This window comes from Zingiber officinale, unplaced genomic scaffold (assembly GCF_018446385.1).
Source record: "Zingiber officinale cultivar Zhangliang unplaced genomic scaffold, Zo_v1.1 ctg198, whole genome shotgun sequence".
NCBI classification, from domain to species: domain Eukaryota; kingdom Viridiplantae; phylum Streptophyta; class Magnoliopsida; order Zingiberales; family Zingiberaceae; genus Zingiber; species Zingiber officinale.
In genome coordinates this window covers 157397-162960 of record NW_024589881.1, presented here as the reverse complement: position 1 = coordinate 162960, position 5564 = coordinate 157397, and positions in this window count along the sequence as shown.

Sequence of the window (5564 nt, the reverse complement as noted above, 5' to 3'; positions counted from 1 at the left end):
AACAATAATTTTTAAAAGGTTTTAAAAGAATTTTTTAAAAGAATTTTTAAAGTTTTTAAAATGATTTTTAAAAGAGTTTTTAAAATAATTTTTAAAATGTTTAAAAATAATTTTTAAAAGAATTTTTTAAAGTTTTTAAAATGATTTTTAAAAGAGTTTTTTAAAATAATTTTTAAAATGTTTAAAATAATTTTTAAAAGAATTTTTTAAAGTTTTTTAAATGATTTTTAAAAGAGTTTTTAAAATAATTTTTAAAATGTTTTAAAAGAATTTTTAAAAGAATTTTTTAAAGTTTTTAAAATGATTTTTAAAAGAGTTTTTAAAATAATTTTTAAAATGTTTTAAAAGAATTTTTTAAAGTTTTTAAAATGATTTTAAAAGAGTTTTTAAAATGTTTTAAAAGAATTTTTTAAAGTTTTTAAAATGATTTTTAAAAGAGTTTTTAAAATAATTTTTAAAATGTTTTAAAAGAATTTTTTAAAATAGTTTTTTAAAGAATTTTAAAAAAATAGTTTTTAAAGAATTTTTAAAATAGTTTTTAAAGAATTTTAAAAAATAGTTTTTAAAGAATTAAAAAAATAGTTTTTAAAGAATTTTAAAAATAGTTTTTAAAGAATTTTTCAAATAATTTTTAAAGAATTTTAAAAATAGTTTTTAAAGAATTTTTCAAATAATTTTTAAAGAATTTTAAAAATTTTTAAAATAGTTTTTAAGGAATTTTTAAAAATAGTTTTTAAAGAATTTTTAAAATAGTTTTTAAAGAATTTAAAATATTTTTTTTTAAAGAATTTTTTTTTTAAATAGTTTTTTTTTAAATAATTAAGTTAAAATAATTTTTAAGTAAAAATAAATTTTTAATTTAAAATAATTTTTAGGTTAAAATAAATTTTTAAATAATAAATTTTTAAGTTAAAAAAAATTAAGTTTTAAAATAAATTTTTAAGTTAAAAAAATTAAGTTTAATTTTTAAAATAGTTTTTTTTTAAAAAAAAAATTAATTTTAATTTAATTTAATTTTAATTAATTTTAATTTACTTTGAAATTCGAAATTTAATTTGAAATTCGAAATTCGAAATTTAATTTTAATTTGAAATTCAAAATTTAACTTAAATTAATTTTAATTTAATTTGAATTTGAAATTCAAAATTTAATTTTAATTTAATTTGAAATTCAAAATTTAATTTTAATTAATTTAATTCAATTTGAATTTGAGATTCAAAATTTAATTTTAATTAACTTTAATTTCGTTTGAAAATTAATTAATTTAATCCTTATTCATCTCACCCGATCTAGATTATCAATCAGGGAATCTTATAATTTTGTGAGATGAATTAGATTTAATTACAGAGTTTGGTTTAACTTGTGTTAGATTCAGGTTTAGCTTTGGTCTCAACAAATAGGCATTTTTCGGATAAACTTCTAAGCTTGGTGAGTCACTTGGACGTCATTAGAAGTAACCAACCTTTCGAGGTTTTCCGAATAGTCCTATCCACGGAGCTTAGTATTAAACCTTGGTCTAACTGGTTAGGATTCGTTTAAGGGTAGCTTCGGTCAGTTCCACTTGGCCAAATGCACTAGATCGAAGCCATATCTTTCTAGACATGCGATGCCCAAGCTTCCCTAACGTACTATCATCCAAAAACTTCACCAGTACCATGAGTCAAGTTAAACTTGGTCTCTCTTTAACTAATCCTAATTACCCTGCCGGGTTAGTTTGTTTTTGGGTTACCCTGTCGGGTAGGTTAGTTTTGGAGGTGACAGCTATTCTGGAGCCTCCCCCTGAATTATTGGCCATTAATTTAGATTTTGGGTTTGTGTCGATTCTTTTTATAGGTATAATCAACTTGGTGATAATCTAAATTTTGTTGAGTTTTGAATTTTGATTTTAATTTAGATTTATATTTTAGTTTTTGATCTGATTTATTCAAGTTTATATAATGTATTTTATCTTTAGGTATATAGAATTGATTAAGTCCTACTTGCGTGGTTAAGCACGCTTTCGGGACCCAAGCTTGTTTAGTTGCTTTGTGTTGGGTTAATAATGATTTAAAGGTTTTGTTTGAGTTTGACTTATATCCAAGTCCGGTTTTATTATAGCATACCTTTTGGTTATTTAGAATTAAATCTAAATTTTTAGATCTTGTTGTGAATTTTTTCAACAAATCTTTTAACTTATTAATTTCATTTTTTAATGATAAATTCTCCTCCTCAAGTGTTCGATCTTGAGTTGGATTCGAATTTTTTAATTGTTCCTTGAGGTTTTGATTTTCCTCAAGAAGCGATTTATTTTTATTTTCCAATTTAACTAATTTTTTATTTAAACACGAGATAATTCTAAAGAATTTACGATTTAAGTTTAGGTATACCTCTTCGGAACCTTCGGAAACGAGTGCGGACTCGTGGCTCAATTCGGGTCGATTCCTCCGATTCGTCTTCCGTTTCAGCTTCGCGAGCCATCGCCGTGAGGTGACTTTGGTGCTTTTGCCTTTCTCCTTCCGATTCGTCTGAGGAGGAATCGTCCCATGTTGCTTTGAGGGCTTTCTTCTTTGTTGACTTTGGTTTGTCAAGTTTCAATCTTGGGCATTCGTTCTTGTAGTGCCCCTTTTTGTTACATTCGAAACATGTGACATTTCTTGAGTCGGCTGGCGAACTGATCTTCTGAAGATCCTGTTTGTTGAAGCTTCTCTTTTTCCTGGTGAATATTTTCCTTACCAGGTTCACCAGGTGTTCTTCGTCTTCAGAGTCTTGATCGGAATCTTCTTCAGATTCGGGCTTGTTCTTCTTTTCTTTAGAGGAACCTGCAAATAAAGCTACACCTTTCTCGACCCCGGCGTTAGTTTGCTCATGAAGTTCTAATTCACAAAAGAGTTCATCCAATTTTAATTTAGATAAATTTTTTGAAATTTTGTAGGCATCTACGATTGATGCCCACAAATTGTTTCGCGGAAAAGCATTTAACGCGTACCTGATTAAGTCTCGGTTCTCCATTTGGTGGCCAATCGCGTGGAGACCGTTGAGGATATCTTTGACCCTCGCGTGGAGCTGACTTGCCGTTTCTCCTTCCTGCATTTTTATATTAAAAATTTTATTTAACAGCAAATCTCTTTTTGTTACCTTCGCGTCGCTTGTTCCTTCGTGCAGCTCGATCAGTTTATCCCAAAGCTCCTTAGCGTTTTGATGCGGTCCGACCCGGTTCAGTTCTTCTCGTGTTAGTCCGCAGTGTAGAGTATTGATGGCTTTGTTTTCAATTGATGCCTTTTTCTTTATATCATTTGTCCAGTCTTCAGGGTCTACTATGTTCCCGGAGTTGTCTACTGGAATTTTGTAAGCCCTTGTGACGCTCATCCATTGGTCGTAGTCTGTCTTCATGTAGACCTCCATTCTCCTCTTCCAGTACGAAAAGTCATCCCCGTTGAATAGGGGAGGACGTACTGTGCTGAAGCCTTCTTGTTGAGACATCTTATCCTGCACACACTAAATTAACTGGAAAAAAAAATCCCAAGACTTCGTCTTGGATTAGCAGTGCGGGAGAAATAGAAACTCTAAGTTGGTGTTGTACCAATTTAGATTTTAAATGCAACGAGAAAAAATCTTCCAAAAAGATAATAATATCAGTTTGGAATTGTTAAAAAAAATGATTTCACCCCCTGTCTGATTGGTGGTTGCACCAAATCAGAGTGGTACCTGCTCTGATACCACTTGTAAGACCGTTAGATTCGATAGAGGGGGGGGTGAATATCAATTCGAAAATCTCGAGTTAAGACGCAGCGGAAAAGTAAAGAAGTAAAGAGATGAACACTGTTGATTTTTACTTCGTTCGGAGCCTGTGACGACTCCTACTCGAAGGCCTGTACTCCTTGAGTACTTTCGTTGGGCAATTCACTAGCAATTCGGATAATTACAATTTACGTACAAATATTGCTAATGAAAAGAAAGAAAACAAAGCTAACCGACAAACAATGAATTAAAAGAGCGGAGTGAGTCGTCGGAGCTTTGTGAACGTTGTTGGAGCGCAGAGCGGAGAGTGATTGGACTCGAGTTCTCGAAGCGATATGTTGAAGCTCGCAGGCTTCTTTTATATCTTGCCGGCGCTGGATCCCTTCCGGCGCACGGAATGTGACAACACTCCCAACCAGCATGCTCCAAGTGTCAACGTCGTCCCGGGATAAATTTGCCTCCGGGCGCTGGATCCTCCCGGACCACTTTGCGCCGGACCCAGCTTTCCTGCAAAACACGGTTAGTCCGAGGCAAATAAACCCTGCAGCACAGTTTGTTAGCACATTTTTACAGATACGCTAAGTAATAAAAATTAGCATCAAGAGTATGACTTAGATTCCATCTTTCCGAGACCGGAATCTAGTCACGATCTCGACTTAGATATCCGAAATGGATCTAAGCCGGATCGACGCCTAATGTTCCCTTCCCGGGAATGCGTCCTCGCAGTCACTCCCCTCCAGTGACTTACCTCACTTACCTGCCAGACGTCCGGTCAGCCCGTCGACCCGTCTGGACTTCTTGCCAAGCGTCCGGTCAGCCCGTCGACCCGCTTGGACTTCTCGCCAGCTATCCGGTCAGCCCGTCGACCTAGCTGGACTTCTCGCCAAGCGTCCGGTCAGCCCGTCGACCCGCTTGGACTTCTCGCCAGCTATCCGGTCAGCCCGTCGACCTAGCTGGACTTCGTGCCAGACATCTGGTCAGCCCGTCGACCTGTCTGGACTTCTCCTGCACACTCGATCAAAGTGTCAGACAACAACACAACTAACTTAACCTATTTGTCATTCATCAAAACCTGGGTTAGACCGTTAGTGCTACCCGCACCAACAACAAGAACTATAGGGTCACACACAAAGGGAAATTAGATGGAGATTAGGTTCATATGATGAACCAAGAGGATTAGGTTCATGTGATGAACCAAATTGGATTAAGAGTAATCCAAAGTAAACTAATTGAGTTGGACTCAATTCGGTTCATGTGTTAAATGAGTCTAATTTAGACTTAGACTCATTGAGCCAATTTAATTCAATGAATAGAGATTCATTAAATTAAAATTTACTTGAACCAATGGTTAGATTTGATCAACCATGGCAGAGAAGTGGTCAAGTTTGACTTGACTTGAGAGGAAGATGAAAAGTCAAGTTTGACTTGGCCATTGCCACCTCATTTGTGAGTTGGCATTAAGTGGACTAATGATGATGTACCACATCATCAAGGCTAGCACATGTGTGTGCCACCTCATGAAGGAGATCAAGAGTTGTGACTCTTGAAATCCCATGGAGGTTTATAAGCCTCAAAAAGGTGGTCGGTCACTTAATTTTTACAAGTGTGAGTTTCATTTGGTTTTGGTAACCTCCTTCTTCTTCCTCTCTACCTTTCTTCTCTCCCTCTCCTCCACCATTGCTGATCCTCTAAGGTTGTTAGCACATCTTTAGAGGTTCTCTCCATAGATTTGTTCGTGTGGATACACATAGAGGGTTGTACACTTGACAACCTTGAGATCCGGCGAACCTTGGACGAGCGGGATTTGCGAAGGGCTTCGCATCAAGGGTAATCTCTTTTTCTTTGTA